This window comes from Palaemon carinicauda, chromosome 7, assembly GCF_036898095.1.
Source record: "Palaemon carinicauda isolate YSFRI2023 chromosome 7, ASM3689809v2, whole genome shotgun sequence".
Classification (NCBI taxonomy): Eukaryota; Metazoa; Arthropoda; class Malacostraca; order Decapoda; family Palaemonidae; genus Palaemon; species Palaemon carinicauda.
The window spans coordinates 28,221,388-28,246,178 of record NC_090731.1 but is presented as its reverse complement, the minus strand read 5'-3'; the positions used below and the strand labels follow the sequence as shown (position 1 = coordinate 28,246,178).

Here is a 24,791-nt window from a genome sequence, read left to right as displayed (position 1 = left end):
GTGGTCCGTCGCGCGGACCGACGGTGTTCCGTCGCGCGGACCGACGGTGTTCCGTCGCGCAGACCGACGGTGTTCCGTCGCGCGAACCGACGGTGTTTCATCTCGTGAACGTCGGCTTGATTCCTGCAGGATCCATTGCTCACCTACGGGTCATCGCTTGCCGACCACCAGCTCTCGCCCTCCTTCTGCGCTCCTTCGCGCACTTCCGTTTGCGTTCCTGCGTGCCCGCGCATGGGCGCTTCCACGTTCGGCCACGCGCAAACCATTGATTTACCATCGCGCGAGCGCCAGGGCGATTGCGACCGCGATTCCCGTTGGGGTTTCGCAGCATGGCCAGCCTGGCGAGACTTCTGGAGCGTATTTCCAAAACACGGCCTCACCCCGTAAACGCAGAGCATGGCACATGCAAGGGCAGGAAGAATCTTCAGGGAGGTCTGAGTAACTTTCTTCTTTCCAGAACCTGGGTTAGCCCTTCCCCGTCATTCCCTGGAAGGGTTTTGCCAGGGAGCTTTCCGTTCGAGATTTCTCCATCGGCCAAGGGGTGACTGGTTTACCCCTTCCTCTTCTTCATCTCGTGAAAGGGGCTTACCAGGTCCTTTCCCTCCTCGGGTGCGACCCGAGGTTTTGTTCAAGGAAGCTACAGGAAAATCATGTGTACTTTCCTCCTCTCGGGCTCAAGCACCTTGGCGTTTCGTCGTCAAGTTTCGAACTTACGGGAAAGCTCGATGTTGGACCATCTGGGCGCAGTGACCGAGGGCTTCCTTTCGGGTGTCTCATCCGTGGATGTCGACAACCTCAGACACCCTTCCATCCTTGGGAAGAGCTTGTTTGTGCCCAAGGACAGAGACATAGACAGCGGTTGTGCGGAAGAAGTCGACTTCCGTTTTCACTCCTCCAAGGCGCTTTCTTCCAGGCCCTGCAGGGCTCCAGCGCCTCTTTCTTTCAGCCTCGTCGGCCTAAGTTATCGGATCGGCTACGACAACTGAGACAAGGTGTCCAATAGCAGTCCCCTCCTGTCAGGAACAGGTAGCACGGGAGGCTCTCCCGGGGGGGCATAATCCTAGAGGGAGCGGCAGAGTTCACGAACTCTAGGATTGGCAACCCCCCCCCATGCAGGTTTCACGCTGGGAGGATGCCTAAGGTTACTCATCCGGATAACAGCTTCCCGATGCCGATTCTTGCACGATCTCCGTGATCAGCCAAGGATATCGCGCCTGTCGTCTCTGTCAGTGAATTCAGTGTCTCTGAACCTCTATGCCATAGGGTCGGCAAGAGTTTGCCCGTTTGGGCAGAATGATCCATGCCTTAGGAGAAGGTCCTCCATAGGATCGTCGATGGCTTCACCCCCCGGCTTCTTCAGTCGATCCTTTCTCGTAGGAAAGTATCTGAGACGGGAATTCCGTAGTCGACCTCTCAGCTCTGATCAAGTTTGTCGAACAAACTTCGTCCAGCGTGGAACAGCAGAATCGATCAGACTGGTAACGAGGCGACAGGACTCCTTAGGCCCTGGATCGGGAGGACGGGTACTTTCAGTTTCCATTCCATCCATCTTCCAGGAAGCTCTTGGAATTCAGCCTAGACTACAGGTACTGTATTCCTGCTTAAGATGCAGTGTGGCGATCCCGCCGTGGCATCGCAGGTTTTTCCCCAGAGAACTCTCCCTGCTTTTCTCATGGCCGCTCAGGAGCAGGCTTCTGCCTCCTTCGCCTTTTGGAGGTCTGGTCAACTCCGGTAGGCTCGGGTTCGACCTTCTTCAACGCCGGGACGAGCTTCCGGATCCTTACTATGAGTGGGGGTTCATGGTAATTTGCTAGGAGCCTTCTTTTCTTCGGCCTCAACATCTGGAGTATCTAGCTATGATATTGAGTCAACGGCCTTACCACGTTGGAAACCCCGCTTCCCGTCCGTCCAGCGAGGTTAAGCAACGTCGGGTCTGGTCGGTAATAGGATGGGTGACCACCTGGGGACGCCAGATTCTGTTGCCGCCTCCTCCGAGCCTTCCCTTCAGTTGACTGTGGCAAGGCTGAGGAGAATCGCAGTACCTGTTTTCAATCAGGCAGAGCTTTCAGCCCTACCTTGGAACGTTTCCTAGGTCTCTTTTCCTCATTGACCCGTCTAAAGTTCCGAATGGTCGCCTCAGGATAAGTTCCCTGTGGGACGGCCCAAGTTCCGGTGGTTTCAAAGCAACGATTAACCGGACTTTCTGGCCCCTATGGGACCAGCGGAACGATTAGACCTGCAATGGGTGTTGACCTATGGAACCTCTTGATGGGAGTGGATATTCTCGTCCTTTCCCCACATTTTTTATGCTGTTCTCAGACTCATCAAAGAAAAGGGGGGGCATGTTCCGGTCCAGGCCTATGGTCAGGACCTGAAGGATACCTCTCCATCATTCAGGCAGGCTTAGGGGCCGAAGTCTGTCCCCTCTACAGATCCTACAGCTCCTGCCGAGTCGCTCCGTGCGCGACGACTTCATGGTACTGGCGTGTTCTAATCAGCAAGGGACGCATTTTCATACCTTTGCATCTTGCAGTAGAGATACTGAGATGATTTGAGATCCTCTCAATACCACCATCGGCTCGCTCATTCCGGGCAGAGGAATGTTCTCTCTGACTATCTGAGCAGAGCCTCGTAGAGAGAGTGTACCTGGGGGTCTTTAGCCTTGAGTAACCAGCAAGTCCTGGCCTGGGGGACCTGATCGCGACAACTTGGAACCTCAAGCTTCCGCTGTTCTTCCCCCCAGTCTCAGACCCCGAGACTCTTTGGCAAGATGCATTCCGGTGATGGTGGGACAACATCGACGCCTGCGTCTTCCCTCCTTTGTTGTCTGTTGAGAATGGGTCTCAACAAGACCAGGTTGTCTGTCAACCTTTCAATGGCCCTGAGAGCTCCACTGGGACTTTACGCAGAACAGTTTCCAGACCCTCTGCTTCCCCTGACGGAACTCCCGGGATAGCTTCTCCCACGGCACAGGCTACTCAAACAACCACACTGCAACATCTTTCACGAGCCGGGGCGTCGCTTCGGCTTCATGCCTGGAGACCCTACGCCTCCTCCTCAAGAAGAGACAACCAGCTACAGTCGCGGGGCGGAGGTCGCGTCATCTGCGATAGTCATCCGCAGGGGTCTTCCAGGCGAAGTGGAGAGTCTTCTGTGGTTGGTGTCGTGGGAGATATACCTCTTCCCTTGAGGCCTCTTCTCCATCAATAACGAACTTATTGCTTTTCGGCGGGAGGAAACTCCTTTCCGCTCTCGGCAATGAAGCCTATCGCTCAGCCTTTCCCTGACCTTCAGGCTGAAAGGAATAACTTTTTCCTTCCCGCTGGACCTTTCCTCGCTCATGCGAAGCTGCGAACGTCCCTGCCCTAGTCGGAGTGAGACCTCCAACATGGAGCATGGCTCGGACTTTTAAGTCCCTTAAGAGATCTTCTCAAGACCCTTTACGTCAGGCCTCTGATCGTATTCCGTCTTGGGGCTCCTGCTCACTCTGGCCGCGGCCAGTGTGTAGCAATCTGCTTGGTCTCGTACGACTCCGCCCTTTCTAAGGAATGGGGGAAGGCAACATTCAGGTTCGCTCCTGAGTTGTTGACTAGACTCAGAATCTTGGGGTCTCGGCCCTTCGGTCCAATTCCATCGAGATTTCGAGTCACCATTCTGTATCTGATGACCCAAAAACCTTCTCCTTCTTGCCAGTAAAGGAATCGAGGGGTTATCTTTGGGAACAGCTGCAGTTTGTCCTCACGTGCAGCCGGGTTGGGAGCACAAGAAGGACACGGGGGAGAGTCACCAGTACAGTATACCTCTTCAGCTCGGACTCAAGGACATTCATCTCGACCTGAATCCAGACCCTCCCCCATCACGTCGCCCTACAGCACGATGTCGGATACATTGCAACGTCCCTCGCCTTCGAGTAATTCTACTCTGTGACGCAGGTGCTACAAGCTGGAGTCTCGAAGCGTCTAACGACCTTCGCATCCCGCTTCCTGCAGGGCGTGACCCACAGGAGTATCGATACGTTTCTATCGCTCTGTGGTGGCTACACAACAGCTGGTCTAACCTCAGGCTCCTTTTTGGATAGGTAGCAAAAGGTTGAGGGCATTGTTATCAGGTTTTAGTCTGCATGAACGAAAGAAGTATGTCTGGCCCTTACTTCTTTCTTCATCATCCCCTCTACTGGGAAGCAGCATCCTGGTCTCTGCATAGCTGACCTCAAACCTCTGCAGGTTAACCATGCTTCCTTGTGTTCCGAGTATTGAGTCAATACCGTCGCGTCCCCCATACCCTGACGAGGTGGTATCGGGAACGTCCTAACCCAGAGTTCCTTCTGGAACTCCAGGTCAACTGCCTAGGACGGGTCACACTTCTTCCTTCACACACAAGCTTATGTAGGCCACACGGTGCGGAGCAAGGAACTTGTGAGGTGCAGGGACTCCTTTTCTCGAGTGCGACTCACTCGGATTCTGAGTCCCCGGGTAAAGCCAAAGCCAGTATGGCTGGGGACTTTCCACCCTTCCTAAGGAGTAAGTCACCCAATGTAAATAGCTTGGTTTGTATTTCGGTTACGGAACAAATGACAAATTTGAAGATAATTTGTATTTTTCCTAACCATACAAACCTTAGCTATTTACATATATTTGCCCGCCAGCCCTGTCCCCCAAGACAAGTCCTACCTCTAAGTGAAAGTGAAGCAATTCACCGGTGTGTGAGGGGGGGAGGGGTAGCTAGCTACCACTTCCCTACCCCCCCACCCCCCCGCTAACTAGTGCGGGGGTAATACACCCTCGTTAAATTCTAATGGCTCGCCATTTCAGCTACGCTAAAAGGTAAACCCAATGTAAATAGCTAAGGTTTGTATGGTTAGGAAAAATACAAATTATCTTCGAATTTGTCATTTTCTGAAACTTATATTTGTTCCGTATCTGGAATACAAACCACGCTATTTAATAGGGGTATTACTTTCGGCGTAGCTGACATGACGAGCCATTAATTTTTAATGAGGGTTTACTACCCACACCGCTAGTTAGCGGGGATAGGGGAGGGTAGCTTGCTACCCCCCCTCTCACACACCTATGCTTGAGCTCACTTTGCTCTCGGCTCGGATGGTGGTCGGACGTGTCCGCTCTCATCCTCGCCGTCATTTGGCAGCCATTTAATGCTTTTCGTTCTTTCTTTTTCTAGTTACTGTGTATGTAAAGTTGGCCTCTGCGACCATGCGCACCTGCCCTGGTTTTCTCGACCGCCCCTGTGGAACGTTCATGTCGGCGGTCGAGACTGATCCTCACGCCCTTTGTCCTTCTTGTAGGGGCCAACGGTGCGATAGTGTCAACAAGTGTATGGAGTGGTCTGCCTCCCAGTGGGAGAGGTTTTCGCGACGACGGAAGAAGTCCAAACGGGATATTTCTCCTTCGAAGGTTGCTTCGAAGAGAGAAAAACCCAAGGCCTCTTCTTCCGTTGCTCAAACCTCCTCCGAAGCTCCCACTCGGTCAGTCTCTTTCGAGAGACCGCCGAGTGGTATCGTAGACCAAATTATTTCTAACCAACCTCGGGTCTCGAGAGATGACGTTGCTTCCCCTAGCGAAGCAGCTCCACCTCTCCCCCCGTGGGAGGACATGTCACTAACTTCCCTTTTGTTCCGTAACCGAAATACAAACCACGCTATTTAATTAGGGTATTACTTTCGGCGTAGCTGAAACGACGAGCCATTAGAATTTTAATGAGGGTTTACTACCCCCTCGCTAGTTAGCGAGGGGGTAGGGGAGGGGTAGCTACCTACCCCTCCCCCCCTCACACACCGGTGACTAGCTCACTTTACTTTACTCGGGTGATGAGCAGACGTGTCTGCTCCCACCCTCGCTTTGACAGCCATTAATGCTTTTTGTCTTTTACTTACTTTTTCTTATACTTATAATATACAGTGAACCCTCGTTTATCGCGGTAGATAGGTTCCAGTCGCGGCCGCGATAGGTGAAAATCCGCGAAGTAGTGACACCATATTTACCTATTTATTCAACATGTATATTCAGACTTTTAAAACCTTCCCTTGTACGTAGTACTGTTAACAAACTACCCTTTAATGTACAGAACACTTAATGCATGTACTACAGTACCCTAAACTAAAACAGGCACAAATATTAAAGGTGATTTTATATCATGCATTTCCTAAACATGCTAAAAAGCACGATAAAAAGTGGCAACCAATGTTTTGTTTACATTTATCTCTGATCATAATGTAGAAACAAACTGGAGGTAGAGCTTTGCTTATTACCCAGACATATTTCCCATACTTTTCCCTTAGAACTACATCACATCTTCCTACTTTAGATATATATATATATATATATATATATATATATATATATATATATATATATATATATATATATATATATATATATATATATATATATATATATATATATATATGTATGTATATATATATATATATATATATATATATATATATATATATATATATATATATATATATATATATATATATATATATGTATATATATATATATATATATATGTATGTGTGTGTGTGTGTATATATATATATATATTTATATGTATACACATATACATACCTACATACAGTATATACATAAATACATGCATACATATATATATATATATATTACTGTATATATATGGGTTATGGAAAAAATCCGCGAAGTGGTGAATCCGCGATGGTCGAACCGCGAAGTAGCGAGGGTTCACTGTATATATAAACATTCTTTATGTTTATGTATATATTTGTGTATAGAAATATAGTAAGTTTTCTTTTCAGTGTTTGTGCTGTGTGTGTAGTGTACGACAACGACACCGGCGTAGTGTTAGGCCACCACGGTTTCACGTCTTGGGGTGCGGCCTCTCCCTCTTGGTCCTTCGGTCGTTCCTTCAGCTTCCGATAATTCGGCCGCTGTGGGGAATCGTCATCGCTGGACTTTCTTCATTCATCTGTTTTCTTCGCTGTTCCTCCTTTCCTACGGGGAACTTGGATTCTCAGCGAAGTGAATGTGGGAGTTTAGATTGACTACGGTCTCTCTCTCTACTCGAGGTCGTTCACCCTTTACTACCACTACGTACTATTACGGAAGCTTCTTTCCCGTGCGGGTTGGGTTGCTATTCCGTTTATTTGTCTCAATTGTTTTTAATGAAATCTAATTGTATTTTTAACTTGTCAGCATTCTGTGGAGAACACTTCCCTTCGGGGGTTAGTGGTTCTTACTATTTGTGAACATTCTTAGATGATGTACATAATTATAATCCTGTTTTTGTTACAGTTCTCCGCCCTCCCCCTTCTCCTGTGAATGTCAGTGGGGGAGGAGGGCGCATACTTAATTTGTAATTCTTATGTTTTGCTATTCCCTCAGGGTTTCTCTTCGGAGTTCCTCCCCGGGGGAATTTCTGTTAACTAATTATTTATTTTATTTTCCCAGTTAACGATGCAGTTTTTCTTCGTTTGCCTAAAGTGTGCCAACGAAGCAGAGCTGTCCTGTTTGTGCCTGGGGAGTCTGCTGTTGCTGCCGTCTCTCTAGGACATCGTCATGGGCGTGATCCCTTCTCTTAGAAGTTCTCCCGTGACAACTGTCAGCTCTTTAGTTCATCTTAGAACGCTAAGGAGGTTCGCCTCCAGGGGTAGGTAACTTCCCTTCCGAGGGAGGTTCCCTTCCCAGGTGTGAGATTTTTTCCCTGCAGAGGGGGAACTTCTCATACCTTAATAATTCCTGGATGGGTTTTCCTGGTCCTCAGGCAGTTATGCTCTTGGTGGTGAGCGACTGCACTTGTAACCATGCTCAAGGAGCTGAGCGGTTGCGAGGCCGGGCGCATGGAAACTTCAGGTAGCTATGCTCTTGGGGCTGAGCAGCTGCAGCATCAGTCTTGTGACCTCTCTCGTTCGCGAGGGAGGCCACTCAGAAGGACTCCTTTTCGGAGGATTGCTCCTTTTAGGTCAGCTTGCTGATCCAACGGCCCTAAGGGGCACCTTCACCGGTGTCTTCAAGTCTATTCTACGAAGTATTCACCTCTCTCGTTTGCGAGAGAGGACACTCATAGAGCCTCCTCTTCAGAGGATTGTTCCTGATTAGACCAGCGTGCTGTTCGGGACCTCTCCGCAGAATTGTTTGCCATCTCCTAGACCTGCTGACCTGCCATCTCCATTCCTGGCTGCTGACGCAGTGGGCGCCCACGCACCCTGTTATCCAACGGGCACCGGTCCCTTCGGGGCCAAAGGGGCTTTCTCACATTGTGAGCAAGTTCCTTAAGCGCCAGGTATCCCCTGCGCGCCAAGGTTTTCATGCGCAATTGCGCGCAAGTGCTCGCCTACTGTTCCTGCTGTTCCTGAGACTACCATCCAGAGGAATCCTTCCAGGGACTGTTCCTGAGTTAGCACACAGGCGCTCACAAGTACTTCAGCCTGCGGGTGTCTCCTAGTCTCTTCTACGAAGGGCACCTCTTCCGTTCGCGGGAGATGTCTCTCATTGAGACTCTTCCTCAGGGTATCAAGCAGAACTTCGAGTTGATCGTCCCAGTTCCTGATCGTCCGGTCAGCTGACCCTTCATCCTAGCGCGCGCCCACGTGCTCGCCGACGATCTTCTTTCGCGCGCAAGCACTGACGATCTTCTTACGTGCGCCAGCGCCGACGATCTTCTTACGCGCGCAAGCGTCGACGATCTTCTTTCGCGCGTGAGCGCTGACGATCTTCTTACGCGCGCAAGCGTCGACGATCTTCTTACGCGCGCAAGCGTGGACGATTTTCGAGCGCCGACGATCATCTTGCGCGCGCAAGCGCCGACGATCTTCTTTCGCGCGCTAGCGCTGACGATCTTCCTACGTGCGTAAGCTCCGACGATCGTCCGCGTGCAGGCTCCGATGGTTTCCCGCGCCGACGATCTTCTTACGCGCGCAAGTGCCGTCGATCTTCTTTCGCGCTCAAGCACCACAATCACGTACGCGCACGCGCTGATAGCCGCGCGCGCGCCAACATTCTGGTCGCACAGGCTCTTCATTCTGATCCTGCACGTTAATCTGATTCCTGCACACCTTATGAAGTCTCGCCCGTGCGCCCACGCGCGCGCGAGTGTTTTCAACGGTGTCTCGCACGCGACCCCTGGGTATTTCCCATCTCGCGAGCGCCAGCGCGCTCCCTAGCGCAGTCGCCTATACCCTCCCCCGCGCAAGGCTGCCGGACAATGCGCAGTAAGCGCCATTGCTACATCCCCCCCCCCCAGCACAGAACAGTGTGCTTGCCGGTAGGGGGGAAGGTTCCAGAAAGGTCCAAGGACATACCGTCCTTATCTGTTTACAGGCGACTTCCCCTCCAGAGGGAGTGTCTAACAGCGCAACCGTCAGCCGGCAGCCTAGTTTGGGACTCTAATCAGAGCAGTAGCACAGGTTTTCAAGCTGTTCTCTCTGAGTGGAGCCACAAATCCTTGGCTGCAACCACTCCCCCAAAGAGATAAAGAGGAGTTCCAACGAGGTAACTTCTCCGAGGACGTAGCTGTCTCCTTGTAAGTCTTCGAGGCAGGGATTCTCCCCCCTCAGACTTTCCTCCCTCACCTTTGGACAAAGTTTTCTCGCCCTCAGGAGAGTCACGGGAGGCGAGACGTTCCCCAATCACACCATTGAGGGAAACCCCACCTCGCGAAGTAAAGTTTTCTCGAATAAAGGTGGAGAAGAGCCTGCCTCCGTTGTGGTTGGAGTCCTGCATCCCTCCCGGGAGGGAGTCGAGTATTCCAAGAAATACCGGGAGTCTTCTAGCACCAAATCTTCAGGCTCAGACATTCTTTCGTTATGGAAACGAACCTGTTTGAGCCTAAGGACGTGAAGCAGGCAGCGGAGAGGTGTAGGAAGTCACCGAGACTCTCTCCCATATAGGGCTTTGATATTCAAGCCCTATAAACCAGCTCCTCAGCAGCCACGTCCTACCAAATCAAAGGAAGCTAAGACAGTGGGGTCTAAGCCCTTTCCAGTCAAGGACAAGAAAGGCAAGAAGTCCCCCAGGAGAGGGAAGAATCCTAGAAGGAGCAACCGAGGTCGCAAACGCTAGGATTGGCAGTTTCCCTGCATGTCCGCCAGTGGCGGGATACCTACAAGGTTGCGCAGACAGGTTACAACAACTCAGGGCCGTGTCCTGCACAATTTCCGTAATCAGTCAGGGATATCGCGTCCTGTTCACAATATCTCTACCTCCCCTGAGGACGAATCCGGTGTCATTTAATACCCTTGCCATGGGATCAGCAAGGGGGCTATCTCTGTGAGCAAAGGTCCAGATTAAAGCATACTTCGGTCAGTATGGAGACCGCAGACACAGTCAGTCTGGCAGTAAACTGCAAGACTTCTTGTGTATTCTGGACCTGAAGGCCGTGTACTTCCAGATCCCAGTCCATCCGTCTTCAAGGAAGTACTTAGGATTCAGCATAGATGACAAGGAGTACCAGTTTAAGGTGCAGTGTTTCGGTCCCTCCACAGCACCACAGTGTTTCACCGGACGGTTCACCCTAATTTCATCATGGGCACTCAGGATCGGCTTCCGTCTCATCCATTATCTGGATGACTGCCTGATCCTAGCAGACTCGGAGTCATTCCCTCTTTGACACCGAGACAAACTTCTGCGACTTTGCCAGGATCTAAGGATCGTGGTAAGTCTCGAGAAGTCCGCTCTGCTGCCCAATCAATGACTGGTTCACCTAGGCATGATTGTAGACACCAATCTCCATAACGCCTTTCCATCAGACAACAGGATAGCAAGGCTGGGAAGAGCTGCAAGCCCTTTCCTCAGACGAGAAGAGCTTCCAACCCAATCGTGGTTACGTCTCCCCGGTCACCTTTCACCCTTGGCTCGTCTACTTCTCTACAGTCGCCTCAGGATGAGGTCTCTCCAGGGGCGACTCAGGCCCTAGTGGAATCAAGGCTGCGATTCCCTGGACACCATGATCCCTATGGATCCTGAGGAACGGACGAATCGCCAGTGGTGGGTGACAGGCGAGAACCTACAAAGGAAAATGGATCTTCTCGTTCCTTCCTCCGGTTGGATGCTGTTTTCGGACACCTCAAAGGAAGGGGGTGGGGGGGGGGGGCACATTCTGTACCACAGGACCTCAGGCCTGTGGTCAGGATCAGAAAAGTGCCTCCATATAAATCTGCTAGAGATGAAGGCCGTCTTCCTGACCCTTCAACAGTTCCAACAAGGACCTAGCGGATCACTCTGTGGTGTGATGAGCTACTTCACCACAGTAGTGGCTTACATCAACAAGCAAGGAGGTACCTTTTCAAAGCAGCTATTCCATTTCTCAGTAGAGATACTGAGATAGCCCTAAGTCCACTCGTTTCCTCTATCGGCTCGCTTCATTCCAGACAAAGGGAATGTGCTCGCCGACGGCAGAAGCAGAGCTTCTCAGATAATGAGTGCCGGGTGGTCCTCGGATCTTCTAGTAGCCAGCAAAGTCTGACTTTGTGGGGTTACCCGACTGTGAATTGATTCGCTACAGCGCTGACCTTCAAGCTTCCGCTGTATTGCCCCCCAGTCCCAGATCCCAAGGCACTCTGGCAAGATGCCTTTCAACAACGGTGGGACAGCACCGACGTGTACGCTTTTCCCCCGTTCTGTCTGACAAGAAGGATGCTCAAAAAGACCAGAGGATCGGTCAATCTCTTGATAACCCTTTTATGGCTCGTCACGCGGAATGGTTTCCGGACCTTCCGCAATTCCTAACGGAACTTCCGAGAGAACTCCCTATACGACGCAAGATACTCAAACAACCACATGCCAACATCTTTCACAAAGCCGAAGCTTCGCTTCGACTTCAAGCCTGGAGTCTATCCAGCATCTCTTCGCTAAGAGAGGATTGTCGCAACGAGTTGCGATCGGGATGTCTGGACACCTGCGTAGATCATCCGCAGGGGTCTACCAGGCAAAGTGACGAGTTTCTGTGGTTGAAGTCGTGAAGGGGTATCTCTCCACTCGATATGATCATACAACATAGGATCAATTCTATAGTGTGATTGACGAGTTTAAGTCCAAAAACTCGGAACGAGTTCAACCACGATGACGAGGTTGAGTGTCGTCCTCTGAGCGGGAAGCGGCTCTTGAGTATTTACTTACTCCCGAGCATTGAAGACCGTTCCCTCATGGGCTCGCCCTTGAGTGGAGGAGGACGTCACAGGCTGACTGCCACTATTCCAGCAATAGCGGAGTTCTTCGTATTTTTGCGGGAAGAATGCGCCTTTCAGTCTCGGCAATGAAAGGCTATCGCTCAGCCTTAAGTCTAGCCTTCAGGCTCAAAGGAGTGGATATTTCTCCCTCGCTGGAACTTTCCCTACTCAGACGAAGATATGATCTTACCTGCCCTCAGTCTGAAGTGAGACCTCCTCCATGGCATATGGTTCGAGTTCTCAGGCCTCTTAAGAGACCTCCCTACGAACCAGTTCGCCAGACTCCATATTGCCACCTAACTGGGAAGGCGGTGTTCCTACTAGCATTGGCCTCGGCCAAGCGAGTCAGTGAACTTCATGGTCTCTCGTTTTCATCGCCCATGCAAGGATATGAGGGGAGGTAACGTTCATAGTCGTCTCTGAATTTGTGGTTAAGACACAAAATCCGGGAGTACCGGATCATCGATTCAAATCTTTCCGGATTTCAAGTCTTCGTTCTGCAACAGATGACCCAGACCTTCCCCTACTGTGTCCAGTAGGGAGTCTGAGGTTATATCTCAAAGAACGGCTACATTTGTCCCCAAGTGCAAGCTTTGTTTGTGAGCACTGGGAGAACAAAGAGGAGGGTCACCAAAAATACCATCTCGGCATGGATTCGTAGGGCGATCCATCTGTCCCTGAATCCTGACCCTCCTCCGTCATGTCGCCTTGGAGCGCATGATGTCAGGGGCGTAGCTACGCCCCTGGCCTTCAAGAAGAACTTCTCAGTGACGCAGGTTCTGCAAGCAGGAATGTGAAAGCGTCGGACGACCTTCACAGCCCGCTACCTGCAAGACGTGACCCACAGGAGGCTCGATACGTTCTCTATCGGCTCTGTGGTGGCTGCACAACAGCTGGTTTAAACCTCAGGCTCCTTTATGGACAAGTAGCAGAGGGTTGAGGGCATTGTTACCCGGTTTTAGTCTGCATGAAAGAAAAGTTATGTCTGGCCCATATTCTTTTCTTCATCCTCCCTTCTCTTGGGGAAAGCAGCATCCTGGCTTCTCTGCACAGCTGACCTCAAACCACTGCGGGTAAACCATGTTTCCTTGTGTTCCTAGTATTAAGTTAATACTGTCACGCCCCCATACCCTGACGAGTTGGTATTGGGAAAGTCCTAGAATGAAATTTTCCATCTTCAGGTCAACTTCCTAGGACGAGTCACACATAATCCTTCACACGCAGCTTATGTAGGCCGCAGCCCTTGCATAGCAAGGTGCGAGCGAGGTGCAGGGACTCTTTATTATTGAGTGCTGACACACTCAGATAATGAGTCTCGCTGGGACTTACCACCCTTCCTAAGGGTTAAGTCACCCTAATTAAATAGCGTGGTTTGTATTTCGGTTACGGAACAAATGACAAATTCGTAGATAATTTGTATTTTTCCTAACCATACAAACCTTAGCTATTTAATCAAACTTGCCCGCCAGACCTGTCCCTCGGGAAGTCCTACCTCTAAGCAAAGTGAGCTAGTCACCGGTGTGTGAGGGGGGGTGGTAGCTAGTTACCCCTCCCCTACCCCCTCGCTAACTAGCGAGGGGGTAGCAAACCCTTGTTAAAATTCTAATGGCTCGTCCTTTCAGCTACGCCGAAAGTAATACCCTAATTAAATACTGTAGCCAAGGTTTGTATGGTTAGGAAAAATACAAATTCTCTACGAATTTGTCTTTTTCAGCTTTGGTCTTCCTTGGGGCTTACGGGTTCGCCCTCCAAGGAGGTTTTGCTTGATTATATCCGCTTGGGTGCTGCTGTCAAGCAATCGTCGTCACCGTCAGAGGTTGATCCTCTGTCTCTTGTTGACGTTGGGGTGTCAGAGGTGTCCAATGCGGTTTCACCCATCTCCTCTTCCACTCCAGACTCTACGGTAGCTGACGGCTTAGTTTCCCCCTTTCCTGATTATCCTACGAGGGGGAAACTAAGTCCATCGTCAGTCTCTCCTGCTAGTGTTTCTTCCCCCTCGGGGAGTTCACTTACAGATACTCCTCTTCGGAGGACTGCTGAAGGTCAGCTTGCTGATCCAACGGCCCCCAGAGGGCGCATCCGTCGAAAGGCTGGCCTTCCTCTTCGCCATAGAGGCCTTCCTTCACCTGCGGTGAGGAGGCGCCTCTTTGGTTTAACGTCTTCTATGCAGTCCTCCGCAGAAGAGCTTCTAGACCGATCATCCATCACTGAACCTGCGTTGGTCCTGGACCTCTCTGCAGATCGTTCGCGATCTCCTTCGGTGGAAGGTCGTCCTTTTAAAGGACACGTCAACCTTCCACCCGACAGACCCGCTGACCTGCCGTCGCCGTTCCTGCATGAGCCTAACAAAGTTCCACCTGAATGCTATTGTGCACCAACAGTTTATGCGCTTATCAGTAGTTCGTCAGGCCCCATCAATACAGCGCGCTGATCATCCTACTCGCCCTAACACAGGGCATCTTCAAGTGCTGACGCGCCAACATGCGCATACGCGCCAGCAAGAGCATAGCTCCACCACGCGCCATGCGCCCCCTCATGCAAACATCCACCAACGATCTCCTGCGCACACTGCACCCACGCGCCAGCGCCCACCTGCGCGCCAACGTTCTCCTGCACGCTAGCGCTCTCCCGCGCCCCTTTAGCAGATGCTCGCACTTCCTGATTCTCCTGCGCACCCGCGTGCAAGCCCCAATATTTTTAAACATTTAACTTAGCCGGTGGATATATATATAGCTAACATCTCCAACGGTCTGGCAGCCGATTCAAAACTCGCGGGCGATCGAGGGGTTGGGTTGCTGGGTGTACACTAGCGCCACCACTCGCCAGGATACTAGAACTATTCCAAACTTCTTCAGTTCTTCTTTGCCGGCTGTGGTATAAACATTGATTTCTTGCTCGCGCTAACCTCAAGTTTTCTACAGTTTGGTGAAGTACTTGTTTTGGTTTTTGGCTTTCGATTGGTTGGTTATTCTTTCAACTTTTTCTCGAACAATAAAGATCTTCAAGAGAAACTCTTTTTGAAGAGAGAAAAATTTTTACCCTTGCTTTTTTTATCTTTCTGGATTTTCCACGATAGAGAGAGAGAGTAATGGCCGACCCTTCCCCCAGTGTATGGGAAGTGTGTGAAAGGCTTTAAGTTTTTAGTATTTATTTTATCACTTTATAAATTCTTGTTGATATTTATAGATTTACCTCTATATTTTTATATCTCACCCGCCTTACTTAGGCCTCCATGATCCTCACTCCATTTGTACTAAATACCGAGATAAATTTTGTATTTTTATGGATCGATGGGATGAATATTTTAAGAAAATATTCTAAGTGAATTTTAGTCTTTTTAATAAATTTTTTCTTTGGATAGTCTTCGATCTGTTTTCAAAGATGAACTAGCATTAAGTTTATTTATGCTACGCATTTTTCACTCTATCGTTACGGTAGAGAGAGAGAATCACGATTTCACTTTGCATCGATTTTGACGTTTAGTTCATTCTTCTTACAAACTGAAGTTTTTTAAATACTAAATAAAAGGAACATGTTATTTTACAATATATTAGTCCTTTTAGTTTTTTTTTTTTTCTATAGTCAAATAACATTTTTTGGGCTCAAGCCATGATGTCCTGATGGACGGCTCCTTCAGTAGCTTCCTGAGGGTATATATGACTACAGTAGATATTCCCAGAGAATTAAACTAAAGGTTTCACAGAATTCTAACTTCTGGCGCGAGTACCCTTAAGGTTTCCCTTTAGGATATCGTATAATAACAGGGGACGTATGCTTGACACGCCACATAGCTATCTGCACCCCACATAGCGTTTACGCTTCGAGGGGGAAGTGTGGCAAGTATCAGGAGGAGCCGTTACAAAACCCTTTACTCCTGCGTTACTGTTACGGTACCTAGTGATGTAAGCAAACGGCCGCCATAGCTGGCCACCATCATTGTTTACGTCACATCCACGCGCTTCATTCCTGTTTCTGTAGAGTACCTGAGCAGAGTGTTTTTTCCCAGTGTTCGCTATTTAATTGCATCATGTCACAATCTTCAGCCTCGCCTTCTTCTGGAAAGTTGAGTACCATATTCTTGTATTGTATAAATAAGCTCCAGCCGTAAAGTAACTACTTTTTATCTTTAATTCTTGTGTTTTGTGGCTGAGCTGTGTCCCGACCGGAGTCGTCATGTTTCGACGCTGTTGCTCGCCTCGCATGCTTTATTTAGTTAGCCAGAGCAACATCCCGGTCTTATAACTAATAACTTCATTAGTTATTTAGTCTTCATTGCTAGGAATTAGTTATATTATGCGTTAGTATTCGTTTAGGCAACTACGTTAGCCTACCCTATGCTAGATTGCTAGCCTAGTGTACATGTTTACTTCTCGCATGATATAATAAGTGTTCCTAGTGTTATTTTATAAAATGGAGATATAGGCATTTATACAAACAAGATTCAGTGATTGCACAGATGTTTTTTCGCCTTCTAGGGAGTATACAATGGGTTTCAGCGATATTGGCAGTCGTCTCTCTTGCCCCTAACCTAACGCTGGGGCTATTGTATACAGTGAGCCCTCGCTACTTCGCGGTTCGACTATCGCGGATTCACGACTTCGTGGATTTTTTTCATAACGCATGTACAGTATATACATATATCGCGGATTTTCCGGAAATTTCGAAAATAGTCGCGATATATGAAGACCCCAAATATTTCGTTAATTCCATTAATAATTAGTAATATCTGCTCTTACTGATGGTTCATTGCATTACATATGACATATAATTCAGTACAGAAAGAAATAAAACACGAAAAGAGAATGTGATCATACGATAATTCAGTATACATAGTAAAATTAAATCGAACATGAAATGCAAATCAGGTGCAGTCTGACTTTGTCATATATGAATGGTGTAAGGCTGCTGATGGCTACTACTACAAATGTAATGGATGTGCATCTTTTCCATGAATCTTTTGTATGTATACATATGTAGTACTGCATCCAATAATATTTTTTGTTGCAAAAATCACATCTCGAATAAGCGTACATATCCTACAAAAAAACAAGCGTAAAATAGCGTACGTAAAGCATACTGTATATAGTACCTTGTATTTGAATTTGTAACTACTACGTAGCATGTAAGACGGACTGTGATTGGTTCCAGTGCTGATAGATGACGAATCAGCTCCCAAGTTTTGTAATCTAGCCTGTGATTGGTGTTTTGGCCACTTCTCCGATCCGCAGCATCTTCTCGCGGCCACTTTGTTTGCCGCTCTCTCGCCGGGTAAATGCTGCTACGTTACTGTGTAACTTTAATCTGTGCTGTGCGTGACTGTTTGAAGTTGAACTTTTTGTTGAACTTTCTGTTTAACCCCTACAATGGCTCCCAAGCGTTCTGCTTCTACTAAGGCTGGTAGTGAGCCTAAACGCCACCGAAAAATGATTACGATTGCTGAGAAGGTGACACTTCTCGATATGTTGAAAGAAGGCAGAAGTTACGCGGCCGCAGCCCGCCATTTTGGAGTGAAAAAAATCCACCGTTCGCTACATTAAGAAGGACGAGGCGAACATTAGAAAGAGGGCTGCCATCACCTTTAGCAGGTCAGCGAAGCGAGTTGTTACCGCTCGTAATAAAACGATCGTCCCTATGGAAGGTGCTTTAGCAGTCTGGATTGCCGACTGCCGGAAGAAGAACATAGCCTTGGATACGAACACCATCCGAACCAAGGCTTTGGGTTTGTATGAGAATTTTGCGGCAAAGGAACCTCAAGACGATGATGGCGACCATGCTGAAGAAGACGAAGATGATGTACCTGATGAACCTCAAGCAGGGACATCCACTGATTCCCAGCCTCAGAAACAACATTTTTCCGCCAGAAAAGGATGGTTCGCGAAGTTTCAGAAACGTTTCGGCTTGAAAAGCGTTTCCTTGCATGGCGAGGCGGCTTCCGCTGACACTACCGCTGCTGAAACTTACGCGAATGAGACATTTAAGAACATTATCACTGAAGGTGGATACAAGCCCGAACAAGTGTTTAATATAGATGAGACTGGCTTGTTTTGGAAGAGAATGCCTTCGCGAACTTTCCTGTTCAAAGAAGAAGCCAAAGCCTCTGGCTTTAAAGCTTTCAAAGATCGTGTTACCCTCGTGATGTGTGGCAATGCTGCTGGATTTTTGCTAAAGCCGGGGCTTGTTTACAAATCGAAAAACCCTCGCGCTTTGAAAAATAAAAATAAGAATCTCCTTCCTGTGTACTGGATGCATAATCCAAAAACATGGATTACGAAGATGCTGACCTCCAACTGGTTCCACCAGTGTTTTATCCCGCAAGTCAGTAAATATCTCTTAGAGAAGGGCTTGCCATTTAAGATCCTTCTCCTTATGGATAACGCTGGTGGACACGCAACTGATCTGTCGCATGAGGGCATTCAGGTTGAGTTCCTGCCACCCAACACAACGTCATTAATTCAACCGATGGACCAGGGGGTTATCAGGGCGTTCAAGGCCCTCTACACTAAGAATACCTTGGCGGACCTCGTTGCGTGTGTGGATCCTGCCCAAGAAGATGAGGAAGAAACATTCAATTTGAAGGCGTACTGGCGGAAGTACACAATAGCTACGTGCCTGCAGAACATCCAGAAGGCACTGAAAGAAATTAAACCTGCTACTGTTAATGCGAGCTGGAAGAAGTTGTGGTCCCAGATTGTTTACGATGACGAGGGATTTACACCTGCTGAGATGCAACACTCTGCAATACGGAAATCTGTGCAGTTGGCTGCGATAATTGGAGGTGACGGGTTTGGCGACATGACGACTGAAGACGTCGACGAGTTGTTGGACGGCCATTCCCAGCCGCTAACTGACGCAAACCTCGAAGACCTGACGAAATCGGCCAGTAAAGAAGACAGTGAAACACAGGAAGAGACCGAAGAAAATGTCGAAGAAACGGGCTTAACATTAGAACGGCTTGCCAAGCTCTGCAACCTTGCGAAGGAGTTGAAAGAATTGTCGCAAGAGTGGGACGAGGATATGGTTCGTTCTATGCAATTCTGCAACAAAATCGATAATGACATGACTCCCAACAGGATGCTCTTCGAGCGAAAAAAGAAGCAGCGGCAGCAACTTCCAATCACAATGTTCTTCCAGCCTCGCAAAAAAGAGCCAGTTCCTCCTGCTACTATGCCTTCGGAAGAAATTGAAGAAGTGTCCCAGGTAAAGACACCTCCGTCTGATGAGACGTAAAATACTATCATTGGCTGCACAGTAGAAGACATCATCAGCTTCATCATCATCATTTCTACTGTGCAGCAAATTCATCGCCATCATCATTCAAGTTTTTCTTCAACTTCTTTCGTGGTGAGTACAGTAACAATCTTTATTTTTTTATACTACAGTACTTTAATATTCTAACATTTTAATATTTGTGCCTGTTTTAGTTTAAGGTACTGTAGTACATGGATTAAGTGTTCTGTACATTAAAGGGTAGTTTGTTAACAGTACTACGTAAAGGGAAGGTTTTAAAAGTCTGAATATACATTTTTATGAATAGTACTTACCTGGCAGTTATATATATATAGCTGATATCTCTAAATCGGCAGAATTTTTCAAATCGAGGCAACCGCCTTGTGGTGGTTGGGAGGTAGGTGGTAACACCCGTCACAGGGTGGTCCAAGGAATCATTCCCGTGTCCAAGACTTCAGTTCATCTCTGCCAGCTGGATCGAAAACATCGTCGGTCCACCATTGAGAGTTTTTCTAATCATTTTCCCTTCTTCGCTTTTTTGGACTTCGTTTGGTGAAGTACACTGATTTAGGGTTTTGGCAATCGTGTTTTATTATTATTATTTACCTTGTTTATCATACTGATAACTTAATTTTCGTGTTTGTGCGAGTGATGTATGCAAGGTGAGGTTACCGAAAGGGTCGGTTGATCCTCACAGTTTGTATGCAGAGGTTTTGTTTGTGCACTATATTTTAGGTGCAAAGTTTTTAATCCTGATGACGGAAATACGTTCCGGCAACTCTATGACGTCACAGTCGTGTGACGTAATCTTCATGTATGTCTTGCAAATTCTCTTTATTTGTTTTATGCAAAGAATGGGAGGAATTCCCCTTATATAAGTTTTTTAACTTTTAATGTAAAATTTTAAAGAAATATTTGTCCATTTGGTATTCGTTCTTTAAATCATCGATCTAATTTCATAAATTAAGTAGAACTAGCGTATGGTTAATTTACGCTGTTACTCGTTACTATCGGTGCAGTCCCAACATGCCTTAGTAGCGTTCTTTTCGATATGGGAATTAAAGTGTTGGCTATTATTCTCCAACAACAACTATATGGGAATTCTAGTTTTAGTAGCATTTTCATTTTTATGTTCCTATTGTTTACATTTATATATATAGATATGTTATTGCTATATCTGTTCTTTTTATCATTACAACTCGCTTGTTTTTGAAAACCCTTTGAATTAATTGTGGATTACATTTGTTTTCCCTTTTTTCTGTTCATTTTAATCTATAACGTATAACTTTCCCGACGTTTGTATGTAACTACCGGGTAGGTATTTATGACATTTAATTTTACCGGTGGTTATATGTAACTACCGGGTGAGTGTCTTCAACATCTATTTTTAATCTCAACTCTTGCCCGGTGGTTTTTTCTTTTTGTGACCGCCGGGTAAGTATGTTTGAAAGTTTATTTTATTATGGAAATGTCAGTTTAATATTTTATAAAAATATTTTGTTACAGTTTATATAGCAAGTACTAGAGACGATTTTGCTTTCTCATTCAAGCCCGTGGCAGAAGAATAAGTTCTCTCACAACGGGCAGGACTAATTATGGTTTTTTGTGTAAGAGTTTAATAGTGCAAGTTTTTAGTGCTAAATTAGACATTGGATTCTTTCAGCACAGGGACGTTGTTTTCCTAGCCTTAGACCTCTTCCAAGCTCCCCGGCCTATGGGAGAAGGAACGTCGATCGGCGAAAGGAAACGAGAGGCGTTAGCTCACGAGCAAACGCCCTAGCGAGCGTTCCTGTTAACGTTCCCAAGAATGCTCGCCCTTGCCATGGGAAAGTAAAGAGCGTTGAACGTTAAGATTCTTACACTGCTTTTAGAGTTTTGCATTGCATCACTTTTGATTTTAATGGCAATACTTTAAGTCATAGATATTCGCTGCTAATATCAATGCTTACAAACCATCATTGACTCGGTTTTTGTCCCAGAGCGCCAGTCGGCCTTATGAACCCTCTGGTCAGAACCGAACGCGCCGAGCTGCATAATGAATATCATTTTGCCTTGACGCTCGGCGCTAAGTCTTTCAAGACAGGACGAATGCAGCCTCGTCTTTCAGGGCAAATGCAGCCTCGTCTTTCAGGACGAATGCTGCCTCGTCTTTCAGGACTGATGCAGCCTCGTCTTTCAGGGCGAATGCAGCCTCGTCTTTCAGGGCGAATGCAGCCTCGTCTTTCAGGGCGAATGCAGCCTCGTCTTTCAGGGCGAATGCTGCCTCGTCTTTCAGGACGAATGCAGCCTCGTCTTTCAGGGCGAATGCAGCCTCGTCTTTCAGGGCGAATGCACCCTCGTCTTTCAGGGCGAATGCTGCCTCGTCTTTCAGGACTAATGCAGCCTCGTCTTTCAGGGCGAATGCTGCCTCGTCTTTCAGGGCGAATGCAGCCTCGTCTTTCAGGGCGAATGCTGCCTCGTCTTTCAGGGCGAATGCAGCCTCGTCTTTCAGGGCGAATGCTGCCTCGTCTTTCAGGGCGAATGCAGCCTCGTCTTTCAGGGCGAATGCAGCCTCGTCTTTCAGGGCGAATGCTGCCTCGTCTTTCAGGACGAATGCAGCCTCGTCTTTCAGGGCGAATGCTGCCTCGTCTTTCAGGGCGAATGCTGCCTCGTCTTTCAGGGCGAATGCTGCCTCGTCTTTCAGGGCGAATGCTGCCTCGTCTTTCAGGACGAATGCAGCCTCGTCTTTCAGGGCGAATGCAGCCTCGTCTTTCAGGGAGAATGCTGCCTCGTCTTTCAGGACTAATGCTGCCTCGTCTTTCAGGACGAATGCAGCCTCGTCTTTCAGGGCGAATGCAGCCTCGTCTTTCAGGGCGAATGCAGCCTCGTCTTTCAGGACGAATGCAGCCTCGTCTTTCAGGGCGAATGCAGCCTCGTCTTTCAGGGCGAGTGCAGCCTCGTCTTTCAGGGCAGCCTCGTCTTTCAAGGCAGCCTCGTCTTTCAAGGCAGCCTCGTCTTTCAGGGCGAGTGCAGCCTCGTCTTTCGGGGCTAGTGCAGCCTCGTCTTTCGAGACGAGGGCAGCCTCGTCTTTAGGGACGTGGGCAGCCTCGTCTTTCGGGACGAGGGCAGCCTCGTCTTTCCTGATGATAGGACGATCGCCGCCTTGTCCTTTCAGGGCGACGCTACGTCTTATAAGATCTTTGTCAAGGATGACTTTAGTGATCGCTTTTCTCCTGTTGAATTGTTTGAGGTTAACAGAAGGAGAGGATCCTAAGTTCTGTTGCTCCATGTTCCCCACCCTCTGAGTTTTCACGTGGTCATTAATGGAGCTTTAAGAATATATTAATTTTTGTTTCTTAAAACAGAAACCTTTGATGACTAACAACAGTAGGAGCCAGACTTTGCTACTTCTGGCGAGCCTGGGAGAGGAGAGGAGCAGACCTTTGGTCCGTGTTTTTACTAGGATGGATGCGAGATCTTTTTCCTAGTGAATCCTCCTTTGTTAGTTACTCCGATAAGACTTTTCTGCCTAACCGACTTTGCAACTTCAATGTCTCTCTTTTGGGAGAGGGAGTCTTTTGTCTGGTCCTGGACGTAAATGCTCTTTACGCCTTCATTCAGAAGTCAAAGTTCTCCATGGAGACATCAAAATCTTTGGAGAAGAGGGGAGCAGACCTTTGGTCAGTACTTCTGAAGGAGGATTACTTTTTCCTTTTATAGGGAAACCTCCTTTAGTTTTTAGCTACAACGATTCTCTCTCCCAGTTCTAGAGAGGAGTCTAAGTGGCAGGCTATGCAATCAAACTTTATCTGAGGTTTGTTTACAAGGAAGAACGGGTGTAGAATGGGTCAGTTTCGGGCGTGTGTTTTGGTCTCAGCTCCGCCCCTCTCATGTTCACGTAACTTTTGCTTTATGTAGCGGAATACTGCTCTCTGGAGAAATCAGAGCGTCCCTGTATCTGGATTTTTAGATAACGTTGAGCCTATCAAATAATTAGGTCTTCCTGTTAACAAGAAGAGTCTCTTCTGACACCAGGACGCTCAGCACCTTGTCTTTTAGAACGTTCAGCGTCTCGCTCTGTTAACCTCTCGGCTCCACGTCTTACAGGCTCCACGTCTTACAGGACTTTTGGCACAACGTCTTACAAGACTATCGGCGCCACGTCTTACAGGACGATCGGCGCCTCGTCTTTCAGGACGCTTGACGTCGAAGTTCTAGCATGAGGCATGACTTTGAACATGAGAATCTAGGACTTCGTGATGACACTAGTCGAATCGTGTGTCGAGATCAAGGACGCCTTCGTTCTGATTTCTTGGATCTAGAAAGGGGGTTTGTTCTAGGGCAAGAAACATCGGAGCAAACATGCTCAGCAGGAAGAGACTTGTTTTTCCCTCAGAATGGTCTCTCAACCCGCAAGTCTGTCAGTCTCTGGATGTTGTGGGGCAGACCTGTAACAGACCTTTTGGCCTCCAACTGGGAGAAGAGGATCCCCTACTGCTGCTCCCTAGTCCCGGACGAGGAAGCTGTAGCAGTGGACTCCTTCCTGATGGATTGGACGGGGGTGGACATGTTTGCGTTGCCCCCGTTCGAGATCATCAATCTGGTCTTCATGAAATTCGATCTCATCGATTCGGGGCGAATGATCCTAGCGGCTCCATTCTGGCCTGCTAGGGAATGGTTTTCGGAAGTGATGGGGATGTTGATGGACTTCCCAAGAAGACTTCGGCAAGTCCAGATCTTCTCAAACAGCCCCACTTCGAGAGGTATCATCTTACCCCCCGTGCTCTCAACTGACTTCCTTCAGATTAACTAGAAGCTTGTCAGATCTCTAGGCTTTTCGGCACAAGCGACGAAATCTGTCGCTAGAGCAAGGAGGATCTCTTCACAAAGAGTCTACCAATCTAGGTGGGAGACCTTTAGAGCTTGGTGCAGGCGGCACAAGTTTCCTCATCCACTACCTATCTGAGCCAGATTGCAGACTTCTTCTTGTACCTCAGACAGGATGCTAAGCTGGCTGTATCTACCATCAATGGATACAGCAGTATGCTCTCCGCCGTCTTTAGGCATAGAGGCCTAGAGTTGTCCCAAAATCAAGGTTTGCAGGACCTCATTGGGTCTTTTCAGACGACGTAATAGGTACTCTTAAACCTGGATGTGGTGTTTAAGTTTCTGTGCTCCAAGAAATTTGAACCTATCTCGCTAGCCTCTCTTCGGGTTGTAGCGAAGAAAACCCTCTCCCTTATGACTCTAGCGAATGCCAAGAGGTCAGCAAAGTCCAGGCGATTGGGAAGAGGGTGAGCTTCAATTAGGATAGGGCAGTTTGTGCCTTAAGGTTCATCTTTCTCGTAAAGAGCGAGAACCCTTCGTAACCCTGTCCTACGACGTTTGATGTCATTAACCTCACGAACCTAGTGGGTCGAGAGAAGGA

At 48.1% G+C, this 24,791-nt stretch overlaps 1 protein-coding gene, 1 non-coding gene and 1 pseudogene across 3 annotated transcripts in view; all 3 read left to right on the top strand.

The window, feature by feature from the left end:
* LOC137643907 (muskelin-like) overlaps nt 1-24,791 on the top strand; it is a 163,285-nt gene that overhangs the window by 4,594 nt on the left and 133,900 nt on the right. The gene's annotated exons all lie outside the window — the stretch shown is intronic.
* Nucleotides 1,867-1,985, top strand: LOC137644705 (5S ribosomal RNA; annotated as a pseudogene).
* Nucleotides 11,972-12,178, top strand: LOC137644689 (small nucleolar RNA U3). The gene has a single exon (XR_011045177.1). It is a non-coding gene; the product is annotated as a small nucleolar RNA U3 (small nucleolar RNA).